General features: G+C 40.3%; 1 protein-coding gene and 1 long non-coding RNA gene across 2 annotated transcripts in view; one reads left to right on the forward strand and one right to left on the reverse strand.

Moving 5' to 3' along the window:
- Positions 1-22,665, forward strand: part of TMCC3 (transmembrane and coiled-coil domain family 3) — a 133,265-nt gene that overhangs the window by 17,829 nt on the left and 92,771 nt on the right. The gene's annotated exons all lie outside the window — the stretch shown is intronic.
- LOC116442885 lies at positions 1,419-7,744 on the reverse strand. Its single transcript, XR_004239677.1, has 3 exons — positions 7,238-7,744; positions 2,684-2,798; positions 1,419-1,503 (listed from the first exon to the last, which is right to left on the reverse strand). It is a non-coding gene; the product is annotated as an uncharacterized LOC116442885 (long non-coding RNA).

A 22,665-nucleotide genomic window follows, 5' to 3' on the forward strand; every position in this document is an offset into this window, starting at 1 on the left:
GAGCGCATCATATTTGAGATCTCCAGTATCTCTCTGGTTGGCCTGAAATCAGCATTAGAAGTTTATTACAGACATATAAACAGACTGATCCTGGAAATCTGATTTTCATAGGGAGCTAGGCTAACTAAATCAAGTCAAAAGTATGGAAATTACAACCAGTGTAAGATGACAAACCTGAAAACTGGAAGAATATGGTGATAAGAAGAAAAGAGTTCAAAAATGAAGGTGATGCTACACTAGCTGCCTGGGAAGATCGTGTGAAACCCTTCACATCACTGCCTTCCATGATTCAAGGAATACTGCAGTGTTTACTTCTGAATGGCTGAGCTCACAGACTTCGGTCAGGTTCTTCTTGGGAACAGACGGTTACAGCTTTGCTGGTGACAGGTTCAATGCCAGCACCATGCTGAACGCCAGCTGAGGGTGAGCACAATGTGGAACAAATTTGCAATGTACCTTGAATTGTCTATTTCCATAACACTTGGAAAACCTGTGCTGCTCTGCCTCAGGGCATCCATAGCAACTTTATTACATGATATTGGTTTGTCAGACATACCTATGATTTATGCTTCTGCTTGACATTGTTTCTGCTTAGTTGATATTTCCCTTTCATTATAATAAAGCTTTTTTTTCATCAAACAGTGACTGTATGTGTTATACAAAAATGAGAGAACTCACTGACATGGAACTTAATCATGTTTCTCTGTGCCCTTGATATAATCTTTCAACAGCATCAACACTTTCAACAGTGTATTCTCACTCCAATGCATGATGGGTTTTTGGTGTGACACAAACGATTAGATAGCAAAATGATCTATATTTGGGAAATTAAGTAACTACAACATTTGGAGCAGTTTCTGGTAAGAAATTTCAGTCAAGAATCAGATGACTTCAGACACATACAGTAGGTCATAAAAAACTTGTGAAATACCTAAACGTGTCTGACCATGTATAGCCTGCCATGACTAGCTGGTGTGCTGATTGCAAGGGCTAGATGTCAGAGCTCCTTGCTCCCTGCTTGCAAGGGCTGGATGCCAGAGCTCCCTGCTCAACAGGGAAAGCTTACTTAGCCAAATAGGACTCTGTGATTCTTAGGTGTATAGTGCTGATCATGCAAACATAAATGTTTGCATTTATGGCCTCTCCCACTGCATTTTACTTCTCCAGTTCTTTGAAAGAAAGGGGTTTAAGTTTTAGGAAAAAAAGTTGACTTCCAAAAATGAGTATATTCTCATTAGAAGTGTGATATTAATGGAGTAATTATTATAGCTTTGTTTTGAAGTCTCATTTGATTTATAATTTTAAGAGTGTAAATTTTTTTAATGTATTTTTGAGACAGCAGTTACTGGTGTGGCTTTTGTTTTTTTATAAACATATTTTATGAAGGCAGAAGGTTAATTTTATAAAGTATTTCTTACCTTTAACACATTATGTTGCTGAATTTGAGAGACAAAGAAAGAAGCTTTTCAAAGATTCTGCCAGAGTCTTTAATGCCAGGTTTTTCTATATGAAAGAAAACATTTAGAAAGTGTTCAGGTTTTTCTATATGAAAGAAAACATTTAGAAAGTGTTCAGGATTATATAAGTAGAGAAAGTGGGTTTTGGTTTGCTACGCAGTACAACCTCCTAAGTTCAGGAGGGCTTACAGTTGTAGGAAGACTCATATTGCTGGCAAGGCACCACATTCCACAGGGTCTTCTAGTGGTTTTTTTCTATCTTTTCTTTCTCTTCCTGATTTTTCTTATGTCAGAAAGAGTAGCCTTTTATCACAGCTGTTTGTTTTAACATTCCCTGGCATCTAAGAACGGTCTCAGGTATAAAGCAGCAACACAGTAATTTTCCAGCCCTCTCATTGGTATTCATGGCCAGGTATAAAGATGGGCTGACTTTTACTTGCCTCCAACATTATCTGCAGCTTCATAACATCTCCGATTGCCAGCCCTGAAGGTTTGCTTACACTTGCATACAAGATCTCACCACTGTATGTGTATATGAGTGTTGGTTTATTTCTCTACATTAGAAAATCTCTCAGCTTTGTGTGAGGTGAGGAGACTGAAAACCATGCAGTGTCTTGCTAAGGCTTTTTACATCTGCCAAAGCATTGTAATTTGTGACACCCAGGCTGTGATCCAACTGTACCAGCAGTAAATAACTTGGCTTATTTTTGTGCTGTTTACTTTTTAATGCATTTGCAGTCTCTGTATTGTTTTCACATTTTTAACAAAGGATTAGGTTTTGGAAAATTGTATCTGTATCATAAAAAAAGTAATGCTGATTTTCTCATACTTTTTACCTCAAAGGTGCACAAACGTACAAGGGTTTGCACAAAGTGATTAAACATGCAGCACAGACAATGATGTGCTATGCATGCTTCTCATGTGAGGGCATTTTGTTTCAGTTACACCTCTTGGTGCATTGTCTGGAAAATTATTATGGATGCTACAAGCTGTGCAGGAAAAGAGGTTCTGCTAATGGGCGTGGGTAATTAATGTTATGTCAGCCTTCATGCTTGTATGGATCCTCCTGCAGGATCAATGTGTGATGTCAGTGTGAATCTGGGTGAGGTGCTCAGCCTGTGAGGTGGAAGTGGCAGGCATAGGGTCTAAAATGTAATATAATGCTTTGTCTTGCAGTTTGTTTTTCAGAACTCTGCAGTAAATTCTACCACTTGAATGCTCTTCACCTGTTTTTATCTTTCTTCAAAGCCCTGCTATGCTCGACAGGAGTGCATTAGGATGGAGAGACTTGGATAGTTGAGCTTTCAGCCTTCTGCTCTGTTGCATCCTTCTAACACAGTGCTGCAAGAGAAAAAGAAAAATAATTGTTTATGAGGGAGATGTTACTAGGAGCTGGGCTCCCTGCAAGGGACAGGTTAACCCCATCTCCTTGCAGAAACCAAGCCTATCACATCCTGTACTCTAGACTCTCTGAGTACCAGTAGACCAAGCTGCCACAAGCTCTGCATCTGCAGTTGCGATCAGTCCCATTTGTTCTTGTACATTCAGTTTTCTCATGTTTAGGTTTCAAACAGCTGTTGCACTCTGAATCCAAAGCTTCCAGAAAGCCATGAGGTACCTGATGACTTCAGTGGGCTCTAGGGCTGCTCTAAAACCTAACTTCATTCCCTCTAAATGATTAAATGAATTTACTTGGATAAATCAGCAAGATCTCCATGCAAGGTACAACATATGAGCCCTTCTGCTTTACCTGTTCTGAGAGTTATTGCCTCCCCTCAGATTAAGGGATGCCATTTTTTACCAAAGTTAGTCTGTGGTATAACACTGTAATACAATATTCTACTTTGTATAGATGTATTGAGTACAAACACTATATGTAGACATGTAATTGCAGCAAGACCTTAGTTACTCAAAGACCCACAGAAGTCAAACAGAGTAGTTTTTTCTGCCATCTCTAATGTGGTTTCAGATTAGCCCCTTACAAGAGACAAGGGCTCATGTTCTTCCCGGCAGGTTCTTTGTGGATCTTCAAGAGACAGGCTCTCTGCATCAACTTTTCTGTGAACACTGCAGCTGGCAGACAGGTAGATCTGTATACGGTTTAACATGCATAAAGAGAGAAATAAAGTGCAGATCTGCATGTACACTGCCCAAAGACACCAGTGCCTTCAACTGGCCAGGAGTGTTTTCTAAGACTTTGGGGGCTTTGAAATGGAGCTGGAATATTGGGAAACTCATGGAGCAGGGAGTTTTGCCTGTATCAGCTGTGGTCAGTTAAGGCAGGTGCTGCATTTTGACTTTCAGAAAAATTCACTTGCTCAAGCTCTTGCCAAGTGTTTAGCTCACCTGGGCTCACCGTGTTGCTTACAGGCACTTGCTAGACCTGTTTTCAAGGACAGATGACAATATTCAGAGATGTGAATATAGATTGTCATTTGAAATTGCCATGAGCTTGTAAATTCATGCTTTTTTAAACTTTATAAAAATAACAAAATCACATTTATTTGACACAACAATAAGGATGCACAGACTCAGAATCCTCTGTGCTATGTTTATAAAAAGAGACTAGAAAGTAACCTGACTCACTGTAACCATCCCCTTTTCAGAAGAGCTAGAGCATGAGTGAGCTGTAACTGTATGGCTTTGGCCTTGAAACTGAAAAGATCAGCAAATAATTGTTTTATTATTTTTCAAAATCTTATCCAGTAGCACAGAATAGAACAGAGGGTCTTATGGGGAAATGCAGTGCCATTCTTTAGATTTAGTAGTGGGATTTTATTATATATTTATGGCAACTGTAGCTGTGGCTCTGCCACCTGCTGAGCCTGCATTGCTCAGCCAGTTATGGACGAAGTTGAGCTGGTGCCACTGTCCTTGGACACAGAGTGCCATGCCTGCCACATGCCTCCAGTGCCTGCCCGGCTGCCCAGCTTGGTCCTTCAGCGTGGGGCATCCCTGTGCCAAAGTGTGTGTGACGAATTAATTTCCAGTGGACTTCTCCACTGTCATGCTCCACCACCCCCATGTCTGGGAGGGAGGTGCTTGGGGGAATACCAGCTGCCTTGGGCAGTAAGAGGATGCCAGTGTGGAGGCAAGAAGACTTCAAAGCGTGCCTTTGGGAGGTATAACGAACCTCATCTTGCGTGTAGTCTCACCAACCACAAGTTTGCTTCATCAAAAGAAGCACTCTCCTCAGGTCTTTTGTTTATACCCGAAAGAGGGAACTGGTGGTCTGCAACCACCACAGCTCCCAGTCCACAGAGCATCCTGAGGGCTCTGTGACTTCCGGGGGGGGCCATTACAGTTTTCTGAGGATCATTTGCCCTTCCTCTCCTGCAAAAAGAATGCCACTTAATGGACTCTGCAAGATATTTTGACATATTTTGATGCAAAACAGTCTACAGAAATAGAACAAGATCTGTTTACATTTAGCTAAGGCTAAAACTGGTTATTTCAGTTTCACTTTGATGATGCAAAATTACAGGACTGAAGGTATGACAGAATAAATCTCCGAAGATCATCCAGTTCAAAGATTTATTTTATACTGAACAGTGTACATCTTGTGAAAGATTTGATTATGATTTTCTGAAACAGTCTCTCCAAGGTGTAGATAGATGTAATCTCACTTTAAGAGCATAAGGGTAAATAATTATTTTCACCTACTCTTGCAGTTCAAAAGAGGCTGCTTCTCAGTTGCTGTTTGATCTGATTTCAAGGTCTGCCACAATGCAGAATTATATTTTTCCTACCTCTGCTGAGGACTCATGAGAGTTTTTTTCAGCTATTGCTTCATTTGAACAAAATAACAACATAACCTTCAGGCCTGGTATTCCTTTCTGGAAAATATTCAAAGTCCATTAAGTTATTAAATAAATCAGCACCTAGCAACAGATAGCTTAGGATAGATATGGATGCAATATGATGCAGTAATAAACAACTTGGCAGTATGCATATTACTAAATGTTTTTTACTGTGCTACGGGATAGCAAGGCCAGCTCAGCATCTGAGCCTTTTGATTGTTTGAATTACAGGTAGGCAATGATTTTAATTTTCTATAGTTCACAATGTTTCTGCATGATCTGGAAAGAGGAGGATCCTGCTGAATCAACTGCCTGTTGTGTCATAGCATTGGCAGGTCATAAGAAGAACTTCCTGTTGTGATGGTGCAGTGCCTGTTTGGCACAACCAGCTTGCTTGAAGTGGAGGGGTTGATCTGTCTCCTTGTTTACCATTGATAATCAAGTGCTTAAGATCTTCAGAAGGTAAAGAGCTAGAAAAGGCCAAAAAGGTGTCAAAGATTTGTCTCTTCCCCTCCAGTTTTCATCTGGCTGAAGAATTTCACTGTGGGCAGCAGCAGTGACCAGTCTGTCCGGGAAGAAGTGATTGCTGGGCTTGGTTCACGAGGTGGATCTGACAGCTGGGAGTGCCGTTAGCTGAGCTCAACTGTACCCCAAACTTCCTCTGTGACCCACAAGGCACTCATGTTGTTTCACAGTCTCTCTTCCCCCATAGCAGGAGAAAAAGCCACCACTGTCCTTGCAGGAGGGCTGGAAGGCTGCCCTCATTAGTGCTGGGAAAGACCCATAAACTACAAGTCAAAATACCGTTTGTTGTCTTGCACATTAGAATACCTCACAGCCAGAACTTCCTTCTAAAGATGACAACAATTTATTTAAAGATGCGGTTCATAGTGATGTTCTTAGCATGGTTTTAAAAGGACTTGCTTGCTCCTGTTGCAATATGTCTAAGAGTGATTTGGTGAACAAGAAAGGGGAAGTTCTGAAAGCGGCTGTCTAAAAATTGCCATTGAAGGCAATTTGAATTTGAAAAACAGGCTCTGCTACTCTTTGTTAGCGTCTTGTACTCCAATAAACCTAGTTGCTACAATTGTGGCAAGTATAACCATGATACTTGTGTGTCTCTAACACAGTACTTCTTTCCCAAATGGTGTCAGAGAGGAGCTGAAGCGTTTTATTTCACTGTACTATATGACTTAAATATCCTTTTTTAATAGCAAAGCTGGTAGCTTCCATTCATGTGTTTATTTGGGGACTGTTTATTTGGTTAGTTATATCAAATGATCTAGAAGTAAGAGCTCAACCCCCTGAAGATACAGCACAGTATTCAACACAAAAATACAGGAAGAAAATAAAGTTGCAGTATTTATCTCAGCATGGTTTTTTATACCAGATGAAATATTATTTCCATTTATAAGCACAAGAACTACTTTTAAAAAATATGCAACATTATCAGTCGACACCGAGGGGCCAGATACAAACATAAGTTTGGGGGAAAGAGAAGGGAAGGGGGATGTTGCAGTGAACTAGCATCCTTCCTCGTAACACCAGGAGTGCACATCAGCTCAAGTTATTGCCAAGGATTGGTGCTGCCTCTGTTTATTGGCTGCCATTTTACCTTAGTTTAATTCCTTCATGGAATAAAACATAAAGTTAAGTTAATCAAATCTTCAAAGATATAAAGTGGGACAGATTTTCTTCGAAGAGAAAAAGCAGATTTGGTGGCCCTATCACATTCCATATGAATGAGACATTAGTCAGATTTTTTGGTCTGAAAATCCAAAGTATAATTGCTTTTCTAGTCACACTGTTTTATTTTGATTAAAATTAAAAGTTTTAAACAATAATGGATTATTTTGTTGAGAATGTTTTAAATTTTTTGTTTTGCTAGGAATTTAGATAATGATTGTTTTCACTGTGTAACAGAGCCAAATTCTCTTGGGGGTGGGAGAAAAGAAAAATATTGTTCAATTTTTCACTTACCAAGGCCATCAAGTGCTATGGCAGTGATTATTCTTCTTATTATCTTGCTCAAACAGCAAAAGCTGATACAGGGACAAATTTTAGAGGATTCTGTGACAGGTGAAATCTCCCAGTGTCTTTCAGCATCAGTAGGCAGAGCTGGATGTTTTAAGAACCATCCCTGGGTTTCTGAAGAGCCTTCACATGACAGCATTAGGCAGAAACCATTTAAGAAAATCAAGATGCACCATGTCCCTGAGAGAAGTGTGTTAGCTGCATCACTTTGTTTTCAGCTCTTCACATTGTGTCAGCGGTTTCACTTCCTTTTGGTGAGCACTTTGCTCAGAAGCTGCTGTCTTTGTTATGCAAGTGAATCGATTACACCTAATTTTAAATGAGCATCCAAAATGACGTTTCATCTTCAAAGGTAGAGCTCTGGTGTTCCATCAGTGCTTTAACCACAGGTCTGAAGCTTTTGAGTAGCTCCTCCCCTTCCTGCAGAAATCAAAGGAATAGTTTCCTTTAGTAAAATGTCATATCAAAATGTTCCCAGTTATTACAGTCTTGTGTTGTTACCACTGTGTGTGCACTGATATGAGAGTTCATAAATAGCTTTTGTGGTATTGTATATCTTAGTGAAGCCAAACACGCTGCAGTGGAAACGCTGTAATAGCAGAGGGGAAGGATCTTATCTGATGTGCAACACGTGCAGGCAAGCCCTTAGCTGTTTTTCCCTTGTAATTTACATATATCCCGAGTGCTGAGAGCCACACGTTTTCAGTCTTCAATTCTAATTAAGGTGAAGGGAAGAAAGGATGGGATGAACAGCACCGTAAAGTCTCTCAGCAATAGACTGTATGGCATAAGGTAATGTCTTCTTGCTGACAGCCAGAAAAGAAAAGATATCAGGCAAGGTCTGAGCAGATTGTATTGTCTTCTTAAATAAATTGTCTAAGTTCTGCATTTTAAATGATTGAAGCTAAAAAAAATTAGCTCACCTGTAGCCTTTCTTTTTTCTAAAACTTTTCCAGGCACCTTATTTTTGGACTGTGTCCTTCTTACAAGAACAGAGCTTTCAAATCATTAGTGCTAAGATGTATTTCCTGATGTCTTACTGTCTGGTCTTCTGTTTCCTTACAAAACATCTGGAATCCTATCCTGAGGCACAGAAACAAGGTTGTTTGATTTAAATTTAATATTCTTTAACTAGTATATTTGCCCTCTTGTTTTGCCTGCCTTATGGGGATTGTTCTCAGATTCTTTGTATAAACTCTACAAGTACCTCAGTAAAGAGAAAAGCCCAACCTGTACCTTGGAGAGGACCACTGTGAGAGACTGACCATGATGCAGGGCAGTGTCAATTATGGGAATGTTTCTGTATCACTGGAGATAAAGCTATATGACTGTATACTTTTAAGCCACTTTAATCCAGGGTTATGTGGGTAAAAATACAGCTCTTAAAACTGGCTATTTTAAGCTGAACCCATTAAACTTGTGCATGTGTATAAGCTCCAAGATGCGCGCAAAGGGTGTTCTGAACAGGCAGATACGTCAGCAGACGACATTCACCTTAAGGACCGAATTCCTCATTCCTTTGCCTCCTATAGGCTGAGGTTTTTTCACATCCATGTGTAGTGAGTAACAGTGTTTCATACTGAATTTACCCAGAGCAACACAGTCCAGATTTTGAGAAAGTCAACGAGTCCTTAGGCTGACTTAGGCAGTCTAGATGTATTATCCTGCTTGTTGTGAAACATTGTTTCTGTTTTTAGATAAGCATGTATTGCTCTACACAAACCAGAACCCATGAAATGATACGTGCTTTTAGGTGCGTTTGTAGCATACGGGCTGAAAGGGGGAAAAGTACTTTTTTTCAATGCATCCAAACTGAATTGTCATGTCCTGCAGAACTCCCAGATTCTACTGATAAATAGCCAGCACCTTCATCCTCTGCAACAACAAACACAGCAACACTTTTCTGGGTGCCAGATGACCTTGCTGTGAATGAAGCTGAAGGAGTAAAGGGTGCTCGCTGTCATCTCTCTAAACTACAACAAGGTGGCAGCGTGCCTCAGGACATTGCTGATGCAGCTGGATCTAGCCGGCCATTAGCTGTCCGTTCTCTAGGACATCGTGGGGATATGTATATTCTGCATCTACTGCTGAAAAAGCACCCGTAGGCACTCAGGAGTCATGAGAGGAGATGCTATTGATTATCTGTCTGTGGTAGAATAATGGCCACACCAGGACACACCATAGGTCTCTTGTGACAATCAGTATCAGATACTAGAACACAAATTTAAGCATCAGGCTGCACAGGTGTGTATATACAGGTACAGTTATAGGTTCATACGGAAGGGGTCACTACTGCTATAGCATTTGTCAGTGTTGTTAGGAGAGTGTTCCGAGCCAAGACTTACATCCAAGCTGCCATTCTTACTTGCTACTGATTCTCACAGCCTCCATGAGATTTCCACATTTTAGCCCCTTTATACTTTTGTCCTCCAGGCCATCACTGCCAACAAGTACCACAGTTGAACTGGGCCATGCAACAGGGGTGGCTTTTAACCACAGGCAGCTGGAGCAGTTGTAACAGGCAATAAAGCAAAGTGGATGGTGGAGAAAAGTTTGTTTAATTGGGTGCTAAAGCTGTTGCTCTGTCTGCACTAAATTAGACCAGCAGGAATCCTAATGTTGCATGTTCTCTGGCTGCTGGGAAGAACTGATTTAAATGCCACTGAGGGGTCCTCACGCAGATCTGCAGAGCATCTCAGTGTCACATCACATTTATTCCTCTCATCCTTTGCTCACTTTTCACACTTGCTTACCTCTGCTTATAGAGGAGCTTTTTCCATATCCTCAGCTGAAGTCCTGTGTGTGGTTCTGCACATACCAGCAAGGACTCACCAAGCATGGTGACTTCTGCTTCTGTCTGGAAAGATCTCAGGGCAGGAATGAGCATGTTTATGTGGGTATGCAGACCATGAGCAGTGCCCAGTACTCAACGGGAAAGGAGAGGAGGAGATCATGTTGCTTTCTTAACAGCATGTGTTGTCTCACAATGTCGCTCTGGCACCCCAGCTGCCTCAAGACACAGCCACCAAGGTAGCACAACAGTCCTCAAGAACTGCTTTGGCCTCACAGTGGGCACTAGTTACTGGGGTGAGATATTCCATAGATGTTGTAAGGTATTTGAACCTTGGTAGTGTGCCCCAACCAAACCATCTTTAGCTATTCTTATCAGAGCCCTCAGAATGGGACCAGGCTGGAATTACCCTCACTGGCTTCACCTGGCCTTTCCACTTTCAGCTGCAGCATATCAGCCCCAAGAAGGTTTTTAAGCTCCAGTCTGAAGGCTGGAGGGGAAGGCTTATATCTGTTCTCTGTTCTCTTGTTGTTTGGGTTTCTGGGACTAACTTAGCTGCTGATCACTGGATGGGTTTTGTTGCTGTCATCATCTTGATGCTGCTTGCCTGGATCAGGAGCCCCACCTGTTAGAGCCCTCAGGAATTCAGCAAGGACTGAAAGGTAAACTGTGCTAAGTTGGAAAAGAATTGAGAAAGAAGTTGAAAAACTAAATACCAAGACAGCAAGGAATAGATGAAAAGGACTGTGCTGCACTAGATTGAAACTATAATCATATTATCAGAAAAATGTGTGTGGGGCTTATGGACAGAATAGAGAAACCAATCAAGCAATGTGAAATCTCAGTCGCAGCAGTTGCAAAATGCATAAGTACTGTGTTATGTAAAGGTTGTAAGGTGCATAAGTAGAGTAACATGTATAAGTTGAAAATGCATAAGTAGAGTATCACGTAAAAGTTGTAAAATGGATAAGCAGGTAGAATGTATAAGTAAGCAAAGTGTATAAGTAGGGTATTATGTTAAAGTTGTGAGATGTGTGAGTGGAATGTATTTGAAACAATAAGAAGCTTCTGTGAAATCATATTGATTCTTTGATCAGAAGGCATGAGTTCCTCCACATAAGACCTCCAAGAAAAAAGGACTCTGATTACAGCCTCCAAAAGGGCTTCTTTGTGCTTCTTTCACAACTTCCTTGCACTTCTGGGTTGTCTTCCCTGGCTCCTGAAAACTCATTTCTTTTCAGTGGGGTGCCTGAGGCATCTGCTTCACCCCCCCCTCACGTGGAGTTGTACTTGGCAATGCTGCCTGCAAGTGAGAAGCTTAGAGCTGACTCTTTATTAGAGTGTCTAGTACACACTGTGACAGATGAAGATCTAGAAAGCTATGTGAGGTTGACACCAAGGTGTGTAAGCACTAGAGAGGTGAGAAGCAGAGAAATATCTGCAGCCTTCCTGAAGACATGTCTTCACCTGTGTTTTTCAGAAACTAAAGTAGTCGTCTGATTTTTGTACTCAGACTTAATTTGCTTGGCTACACTTAGGCCCAGAGATGTAGCTCTTGAGAAGACTGGGGGAAAATAATAATTTGGAAACAAGATAACAAGGGGAAAATAGATATGATTTTAAGAATTGTAAATTGGAGTACAAATACCCCTTTCATCTTTGAGATGATACCATTTTCATATTCATTCGGAATAAATTGGGTTTTTTGGTTGGGTTTTTTTCTTGTTTGTTTGCTGGTATATGAGCTTTTTGCTTTTTATTGCATCTACAGGATCCTGATTTACAGCTGTATGGGAAAGTAGCAGTGACTCTTTGTTAAAAGCAAGATTCCTATCTGAGGTGTTTATGCCTTCAGACTTCTTCTCAGGGCCAAAACATCTTTCTACTGGAACTACATTCTTGTGTTAGTTTCCAGCCTAGTTCTGTCCTTGGAATGAATTTGGCTATTCTTTTGCAGTCAATACAAAAACTTACTTCTTCTGTGTTTTTGTTGAGATTGCTGAAATTTTTTTTCCCCGGGACAGCACATGGACAGACACAAACTTCCCAAAAGTACCTTTGGAATGAAACAAGCTTAAATCAGTGACTCAGTCACAACAGCTTTTTCTGATATTTTTAGAGATCTTTCTCCTTAGGAAGTGGTCCTGTGGCTTCAAAAGTAATGACTGCAGAATTGGATTCAGGCTTGGATTCATTGCAGGTTCATAAAGGGATTATTAACAGCTGCTTCTGTCAGTTGTAAATTTTGTCACAGAACTTTGGGATTTGGCCATAAAGGTGAAAATTTACTTTGCTAGAGTTACCTGAGGGAGACAGCCCTGACTGGGAAAAAGGCAAGGCTGGAGCAAAAGGCTGGGTTCATGTTTACCTGAATATTTCAGTAGTTTGCTCTGAAGGGATGCAAAGCAGAATTCAAGCTGTCCCTCACTCCTCTGGGAAGATCAGATGGCAAAAATGTTGTCGAACTGTTCTCATGAGAGGTGTTTGGTTGGTGAGTATTGATTCACTATGGAGTGTTTCTCCTGAATTTTGATTTGTATCTGGCCCACAGACTAGGAAAAAGAATTGGTTGTGGCAGATGGTAAGAAAATGCAATCCTTGGCTGAAACAAGTATCTGTGACCTGTTTGGGAAGATGTAGAAATCCATCACTAGGTGACAAGTCCTGTGTTTGGTAGCCCCAGAATGTATTTCACTGCTTGAAACTGCTTGCATAACAGCAGGGAGTAGAATCCAGCTCTGAGGTTTAAAGTGTTTACTCTGTGAAAATCCTCTGAGTTCAATTTTCTTCAGATATTTATGATCCAGTGAAAATTAAATTGTGGCAGAAGGTTTATGAAGCATGAACATATACATAAGAGAATGCACACAGTTGGATATTCACATCTGCACTTTTTCCATTAAAATCCTGACTGCCTACTTGGGGGAAAAAAGTAATTGGCTCAGAATTACACAACTGAATTTAGTTACTTGAAGTAATTAGGACAGTGTGTGTGGCTTGTGAAGGGGCCACGAGGGTGACTTTTTGTACAGAATCATAGCTTCTAACTTATAAAAAGATGAAATGTATAAAATGCCTCCCTTGTTTTAATGACCTGCTGGGACTAAAGCAACTTGTGGAACCGGAACTACAACTGCTCTGCAGTATGATAGTGGTTCACAAAGAACTTCGCAAATAATATTTTGAGTCTATCAGCATACCATCTACTTTGGAGATTGTGTACAGCTGTGAAAGAGGGGGCACACTGCTCTGAAGTGGCTTGCATAGAATGGGGTATGAAGGGGCTAAGAACCTATAGTTCTATTTTCAGTAGTGTTTGTGTACTTTTTTCACAGAGAGAAAATAATTTAATCCTTTGCGGCAATAGGTCCTTTTGGAAATACGTAAGTCTAGCACTAGGTTTGCATTGTCCTTTTCCACTTGTTGGGTAATGTGTGGTGGTTATCTGTAACTCTAACATCTGGGGATGTTAGAGTTTTAAAAGATTTACTCTTACCAATTTTTAATAAAAGTTTGGGGTTTTGGTTTTTTTTTGTTTTTTTTGTTTTTTTTTTTGTGGAATACTGTGTGAAAGATGCTGTGTGTACAATACATAGAATGGTAGCAGAAGATAAACTGGCCTGGATTAAAAAAAAAGTCTTGGGAGACATAGAAATGCTAATTTTGGGCTAAATTGCTAGCATATACTTTGTAGTAGACAAAAATTGCGGAGCAGGAATTTCCTGGCATTCAAACATATATCTGAGAACACCTGTTATTATAATTCAAGCTTTATGTTCCAAGTGAATAGAATTCAATAAATATTACATTTTGTTGTCATTTTCTGTATACAGCCTTCAGTTTCAATTTACATAAACCATATGCTGTGGAGTATTTTGCTGCTTCCTCTGCTTATTGTTCTGTGTATTTTCATGTACATGGCAACACCTTGAATAGATTTGCTATCTCTCTGAGGCACCCCCTGAATGAGGGGATGTATTCCCTGGATTTATTCTTCCAGTGTCAATTGTTTTAAAGAGTATGACAGTCAGATGACTTGGCAAATATACAGAGCCTGTTTGTTCCATGCTTGGTGATACTTGTGTTGCCCTGGTATTCTAGATTGTGTCTTTGGCCAACAAATCAAAATATTGTAAAAGTTTGTTCAGCCCATGCTGTGCTTCTGAATGCCTTGATCTAGCAATCTGTGTAGTGCTGTGACAGGCTGGGAGCATGAAGTTAGAGCATGTCTTGATTTTCATATGGTACTGATGGATAAAAATATTTGACAGTTGGTACTGCTGCATTTTCCCCCTTTCCTGCTACTTCTGGTTGGTTGTGAATTGTACTTTCCTACTGTTTCAAGTAATCATTAGTAATGCGAATATTTCATTTGGTTACTATTAAACCTATTAATATGATTTTAAAGCTGGATTTTAGTTTCTACATTCACATCATAATTTTGCAGTTGTAACAGGGAGGGGTAAAATACTGATTTGTTAGCTATGTTAAAAAGAGAACTTTTGTTTATCTTGTGTTTTAAAAATGGGCATAATTAAATCATTGCTAACTAAGAAAACAAATTATAAGTGCTTTCACTGAAATACTTAATTTGCAGTGTTTATTTACAAGAACCCAGGGGATAATGGGGATTGATCCTGTGATGGGTGCTTAATTTGATGCTTCTGGTGCATGCAGTGCTCTAATCCTAATGACTTTCAAACGATGGAAGAAATGAGTTGTATTCATCTACCATCACCTGAGAATCTTGCTTGCAGGTATCAAAAGCTGCAATCAGTTGAGAGGACTGATGGAAACTGACAGCATGTAATCTCATTCCAGTGAATCTGTGTGCTTCCAGCAGGTTATTACTTTCTTTCAACACCTGTAGATTTTGCACTTTGATTTTCCTCTTCTGTAGTCTTTCAAACTCTCCTTCCTAGACCCATATCTCTTATGCAGGCACAGACTGGTCTGTGATTGATTTCTTGCTGTTGGAGAGTCGCAGAATGGCTCTCACAGACAGAGAAAAGATCCAAAATGGAGGGAGATTCTTTGGACATATATCTACCATACCATACATGCCATATGACTGGGCATGATTTGATTAATGGGGAGGAGAACTAGGGAGAAAAGGAGTGAGAAGCCTTGTGGTCTCCCCCTTTCTTCTGTGCCCTATGGAGCAAATATTCAGCCCATAGCCATAAAAACTTCATATGGTTGTGCATTTATACTGGCAAAGACAATTGGAAAGAGATTAGTTCTGATTTGTGAAGTTTACTGATGTTATGTATCTTTATTTCTTGATTCTTGTCTCATTTGTCTTTAGAACGATCCTTCAACTAGAAAATCAGAAATAAATTCATTTCATCCAGTTGATCAGAAATTTACTCCTGACAACTACATATTAAATATGCTGGTTTGTGATGAAGATTGAAACCCTTTTCTTTGGCGCCCATGGCAGACTGAAGCAGAGATGGCTTTTGTTTGTCCTCCAGCCCAAGCCTGTTGACAAGTAAGGATGTGGAGATGGGGATGTCTTTGTAAGCACGGTCCATTCTCAAGGCTAAAAGGATTCTGCTTCCCTTATCAGGCAGTAGTATCTGAAGCAAACAAAAAAGGGCTCCTGAGCGAGGAGATATCTTGTATGACATGTATTCAGACAGAAATTGCCATGACCTCTGGGTTACCTTTGCTTATGTAAGGCAGGGGATGGCAAAGCAGGAGGAGGGAGACTGCTGCCAGCCCCAGGGAGCAGTGTGGGCAGGGCATGCTCTGCCCACTTCCAGTAAATTAAAATTTCTGAGACAGTGCAGAGTGGCCTTAACTTCCTACTGGCATTGACATAATCTCATATCCGGTCATCATAGCATTTATGCAGTCTGGTCAGAGACAAACTTATCTTCTTGAGACATTTCCATAGTATTCCCTCAGCTTGTGGAACTGAGATTCCTGAACCAACACTCTAACTAATTTCAATCACAGAATCACCAGGTTGGAAGAGACCTTCAAGATCATGGAGTCCAACCCATGCCCTAGCGCCACCTCAACTAAACCATGGCACTGAGTGTCACATCCAATCTTTTTTTTAAACACATCCAGGGATGGTGACTCCACCACCTCCCTGGGCAGACAATTCCAGAACTTTATCACTCTTTCAGTAAAAAACTTTTTCCTGACATCCAACCTAAATTTCCCTTGGTGCAGCTTAAGACTGTGTCCTCTTGTTCTGTCATTTGTTGCCTGGAAAAAGAGACCAACCCCCACCTGACTACAACCACCTTTCAGGTAGTTGTAGAGAGTGATAAGGTCACCTCTGAGTCTTCTTTTCTCCAGACTAAACACCCCCAGCTCCCTCAGTTGTTCCTCATAGGGCTTGTGTTCCAAGCCCTTCACCAGCCTTGTTGTCCTCCTCTGGACACGTTCAAGTGTCTCAACGTCCTTCCTGAACTGAGGGGCCCGGAACTGGACACAGCGCTCAAGGTGCGGCCTCAGCTCTGAAGATAGAGTGTTTCCAAGCACTTAGTGAGCTGAAACCATGGATATATGGAACATCACACAGTACGAAAATGTTATGGGTATTTGATGAATCTTTTTAAGTTTTTGACCTACTACTTGAGTCCAACAACCTTGGGCCCCTGTAAATTTCCATGCTGCTTCAAGACATCTGTTGCTTTTCATCTTTTTTGGTTTTCTGTATGGTTGGCTCATATTAACAGAAAAGGAAAAGACATGCTTTTATATTTCTGTTGGAGCTGTTTTCAGTGCTAGAGTTGCCCATGTGTGCATTTGGATTCCAGGACTCTCAGATGCAGGGACTCTCTCCTGCCACTGGCCTTTGTTGCTCTGTCTCTGTAAGTATGGCACTCTTGCCTCTCCTTTTCCCTCTTAACTGTTTTTTTTTTTTTTTTTTTTTTTCTCCCTGTCACTTTACAGTCCCTTCCAGACCAGAAAAGCCCAGAGGAACAGTAAGGTCTAGGACTAAAATTACAGGTGATTCTCTTTTGTGCCAACCCCCTAGGGCTTGCTTCTTACAAGATTTACCCCCCTTATTTCTTGAGGCTGGTCTCCACTTTGCAGAGATGGGATGGCAGGTAGCTGCCTCTTCCCCTCCCTGCGAAAATCTGGCAGTACTGCAGTTCACACTTGGAGGGATGGAGGCTGCTTTTTTCCTCTTACAGCCTACTGGAGATATGTCAGTAAACCATGTGCATTGTGTTATGGGAAATATTTAATGCAGCAACTTTCTTAAAAGATTAATTTTTTTCCCTTGGTAAGCATTATATGCATATTAAATAAAATATTACCTCAACAAGTTGCATGTACTACTAGCAGCATGCACTCACAGGGATGCTCATTATACTCTCCTGGTTTTAAAGGGTCTTGTTTTTGAACTGGTAAGAGTTGCTTCTTGCATTTAAATGCTATTTCTAGCTTCTCAGACTCTGGGAAAATATTAATTTTGAGACCCATAAACCAGAAGAAAAAAGCTTTAAAAGCACACAATCTAACATCTCCTGGTTGTTTTCTTAAAGCAAGGTCCCCAATTCTGGGGATTCTTAGTTTTTAAAAAATACTGAAATTCTGCTTTGACTAGTTTTGCTCTGCAGCCTTGTACTTTCTAGAGCCATTAAAACCAACCTTGGTTTTGGTTTCAAAACTTGAATGTTAATACTGCTAATTAACTTTTGGCATGGTAAAATGGCAAGAGTATTAAAATGTTTTTTAATTTTTTGTCTCTGTGTTGACTGATTGGATTGTTTGGATGTCATTAGGCTACTTATTTATAGCAGGAGTATGAGCAATGCACTATAAGCAGGGGAAGTAATTCCTGGCTGCTTTAGCTAGAAGTTCAAATGTTAATTCTTGTTAGTGTTTAAATTGAATGAAAGCATCGTTTTGTTCAATTCTTCAGTATTCCAAAGAAATTGATTACACAAGTGCAATTTAGGCAACAACCTTAATCTCTCTTTTTATTATGCACGTTGATAGTGCCAGTATTAGCCTGCAGTCTTCCTGGCTTGTTTATGAATGTTGTACATTGCTTTGCAGTCACTTAATAATATTAAATTTCCTGAATTGAAGAGAAACTGTTAAATTATTTTTAGAATAAGAGCCCAGATATCCGCAGCATGGAGATAAGTCCTATTTTATAAAAAATACATCCCCAGTAGAAGGATATATTTTGCTAAAGGTGCCCTAATGGAGATAGTGTTTAATCTTTCTGTTGTCTCTGGATTTTACGTACATGACTGAGTTCATGATTCAACGCACATGCACCATTACCACCCTCTTAACCACTCCATGCATTAAAAACCCAATACTTCCTGACAGGAAAAAAAATTAAGAGCAATCCTTCCCTCCTAGCAGATATCTTTATTATAGACTGGTGTTCTTCCTGCACCAGAACTCAATAAAAGAACTCTTTTTTTTTTCTTTTTTTTTTTTTTTTAGTCTAGCTCAAGAACTTGACCATTTTGACCATTGTATTGATTTTTTTACCTTGAGAACTGTATGAGAACTGTATATAGAACTTGGGATCAGCTAGGGAATTTGTTCTGTTGGGTCATTCTGTCATGATTTAATAGATTTAATAGCTGTGGAGCCCTTCTAGCCTCTGGGAATGGAGCCTGCAACATCACCAGAGCCTTTATACAGTTGTCGTGACTGTGGTGTTTATTAGAAATAGTAATTGGCTGCTCAACATCCTGCGACTGAGAAAAAAAACAAAGTATCAACCCCTGTAGTATCATTGTGGTTTTGCATCTCCTATTTCTACCCTAGCAGCCAGAGCAATGCTCATGCCTGGAACTTTTCTAGTCCTTGCAGTTTTCTGCCCTTCCAGGTTCAAAGTATATTTTGGGTCTGGCTTCAAGTCCAGTGGGTGTAAGACTGAAGAAATACTCCTGGGCTTATCAGTGACTGAAGGAGGACATTGATTTAATGATTCTAGTTTGCTAGATATATGGGGACTTTGCTGCATGTTAGCAGTTAAAGATAGGTTTTAAGTTTGGGTGGGGTTTTTTTGAGTTACATTTCTTAAGGTTGCCTACTGGTAATAGGTGGACATGCAGCTGTAAGTTTTATATGAGTAAACTGAAGAAGACTGTGATACTATCACTGATGGTCCATACTTTGCTATCAACTGGAATTGTGTTAAGTTTTTAAGAGAGAGAGTGTTCTGCAATGTTAATATGCACCTGACAGAAAACAGTGCAGAGAATGTATTTATAGGAAATACAGCTAAAATTATTTCCAAAAAGGGAAATTTATTAAAGTGGAAAACAGATTGAAAGTACTGGTGAGCTAAGCACTACTGGTATGTTTTAGCTGTCCCTCAAATTTTCCTCACTAGGGGGCTATGGTTTGGTGCATGTTTGCAGTCAGAATACCAAGCAGTGCCCTCAGAAAGCAGATCAGGTCACTTGTAAATCTGCTTTTAAAGCAGAGAAAGGCACAACAAAATCATCCTCCTTTGCTGTATCTGTAAAAAATAATAAAACTGGAATAGTGCAGGATGATAGAAGGACTAAATGAATGTGCTTAATGAATGCCTGTGTGAAGACTTAAAAATAATTTGTTGGAAACAGAAAAGTTCTGAGGTTTTCTTTGGCTGCTATTTTGCAGTTCAGACTGGCTGATGAGTATAATAGTCTTGCTGGCCTTAATATTCATTAATTCAAATCATGTCAGTCATTATCTGTTCTTTTTACTCTTCTTTTTTTAGAAGAGGTGGTCATTTATTTGATCAGTTCTTAGTGAGGTGGCTCCGTTTGATTTCTCAGTATAATTGTAGTTTGTGCACATCTGCAAGTAGTGATTTTGAGTTTTGCTTTTCATTGTTTCTTGTTCCAGTAAATCAGTCACAGAAGAAAATGTGGAGTCATCTGAGGGGAAGATCTAAGTAGCCTGCTGGGCTGTCTTCAAATCAGATATCTAGCAGACTGGCCTGGAAAGAACAACACCATCTGGATATGGAAAGAACCCTTAAGATGTTTTTGCATCACAGAAGGTTATTGACAGGGTAAATGTGCGGCAGTAAAGCTTGCCAGAAATCTCTGAGCTGGTCCATGTGCTTTCCAGCAGCTGTGGGTGTTAAAACTTCCTGGACTAACAGCCTGCAGCTGTGCTTTCATTAGTTCCCCATGAGTTTCGGCTCTCACTGAAGTTCAGTTCCTAGATGTTAGGACTACTTGGGGAAAAAAAAAAACCTCCTTTGATTTATTATTTCAGTTCCCTGGTATGAATCTGTCCCAAAAGTTTTTCATTGTCAGTAGCTGAAACATAGTGTTTTATCCAGTCTAAACTAGTGATAGCTTACAAGGTATGGGTTTAGCTATCTAAAAAAATCAGCTATTTTAACTAAAACTGTTCTTAAAGCCTAAAGACTAAAATTTCTGCTCACGAGTTACCAGACTTCTCCCTAGCAGATGTTAAAACCTCTCATTAGGAATAAGCTTTTGGACAGTTTCATTCTACCACTAACCTAGTAGAAGCTCAGATGATACCTTAGGTTAGCATTGCAAAGGCAGTGGATGTCACATTTAGCCTGATTACTTATTCAGTGTGGATAGCCATTACTTACAGTGAAGGTGCTTGGGAACGGCCTTTGGAATAATGGGCAACTGGAATAATGTGTCTGCTTTTAGCTAGAATAAGCTGCCTTATCAAGTCCACTCCTGTGATCTGTGCTTGTTACTCATTTTAAGGTCTAAATCAGTATTTTAGCCCCAGCACAGCTAGTGGGACTGTTTTTTCAGAAGCTCTCTCTCCAGGCCTGGAGGAAAGAATTTGATCTCATCCCTCCGATTTGAGGAAAGATTATATTGCATTCAGCTATTCACTTGCACTCTCTCACCGCACTTCAACAACTGTCTTGGATTTGGGGAGCTGTAAAGGATGCTTTCAGTGTGTTCTGTTAAGCAGAACCCGTTCCTGGAGCTAACCCAATCTAAATCAAAATGTGGTGAAAGTGAAGTTGAAAGAAAAATGGCTTAAAAGCCAGCCTGTGCTGTAATCACCCAGTGAACCTTTCCCCTCTCATTTGAGTTCATTATCCTAACCTGAGGAAGCTTAAAATCAGACTGAGTGCAGATGTTATCAAATACGACTCTGCATTCTGTATTCAGAGCTCTGTGCCGCCTCCTGACTCTGCTCCATTTTTAGCTTTGGAATAATGTAGCACTTGCATGATTTATTACACAAAACATTCTGGCAGCAGAAAGGATCAAGAGTAGGTGGGGTCATTATAGCTGTTATCTAATTCCTTTTGAATGTTAGAGAGTATTAAATTTAAAAAAAGATTTTTTTTTTTTTTATGTATGCTCCAGGGTTTCCATTTTGTGTTGAAAAAGGAGTGGATTATCCAATAGCTAGTTGACCTTCCCTAAACAAGGTAAGATCTGAATGCTGGAAATCAAAAGCAAGAACTCCCAGTAACCTCAGGAGGGGCAAGGGATTTAACTCCCTTAAGTGTGACTACAAAAGAGACTTCTCCCCACTCTCTGGAGGGTAGCCTGGACATCTCCCTTCCCAGCCTGTGTGCCTGCTTTTGTGAGAACAGAGGTGGTGCTAGAGGAAAACAGGCACTCTCTCCTACATCTCTTCCTGGTGTGTGACTCCCACAGGAGACTCCTCTGAATCTACCAGGATCATGGTGTGAGGAAGGAGGAGGTAGATGGGGACAAACTCTTGCCTTTTCAGGAAGCCTCTGCAGGCTGCAGTGAATAAAGGACAGCTAAACATGGGAGCATGGGAAGTGCTAGCAGCTGTCAAAAACCTCATGTTCAAGCACAACATTGTTTTTTACCAGTCGAGACAACTTGTATTGGATGATGCAGTGAGCCACTTGTCGTGAGAACAGGGAGCAGTCATAGCTCTAATCCATATCTGTGGGTTAGGTAGTGGGGCCTAGGAGAGAAGTGTCACCATCTGAAATATCCTCAGCAAGGAGAGCACTGCAGTCCCTCTCCTGCTTCATGTCTTCTTGTGTTGGATTTGGTGGCTTGAGGAGACCGTGTATCACACGGATGAGCTGTGGACAGTACAAGTGCCAAACATGGCAGAGGGACCTGACCAAAGAGGGGTGTGAAGTAGGAGGCAGCATGAGTCTTGCACTCAGTGCAGAGAACACGTGCTGTGTCCTCATTGTTCAGCTCGTGCAACCCACAGCATGATGCAGCTAATGCAGAGAGCAGGAATGAACTGGCTGTGAATAATAGATCTAGAATATTTTGGAAAACTAGCACTATAAAAATTTTAAAAAGGTGGTTGCACTTCTTCAGAAAAGCTTGCTCTGCAGTGCAGAAGCAATGAAGATTTTGTTACTCTTTTGTTTGATCAAAAAGTGCATTAATAAAATTATTCGGTTTATTCTTTTGCTCATCCTACTAGCCTGAGAACAAGACATGGAAGTGTTTTAGGCATCTCCAATCTGCAAGCACTCTTGTCTATTCAACTTTAAGCTTGATTGTGTGTGACTGTGTAGGGAGGAAGGAACAAAGGCTTTATTTTTCTCTCATTTGCCTTAGTAATCTTGCAATGAAAAGTCAAACCAGTTTACATCTTTTTATAGGATTATAAAGAAAAAGTACATCATTGGAAA

This window comes from Corvus moneduloides, chromosome 4, assembly GCF_009650955.1.
Source record: "Corvus moneduloides isolate bCorMon1 chromosome 4, bCorMon1.pri, whole genome shotgun sequence".
In the NCBI taxonomy this organism is placed as follows: Eukaryota; Metazoa; Chordata; class Aves; order Passeriformes; family Corvidae; genus Corvus; species Corvus moneduloides.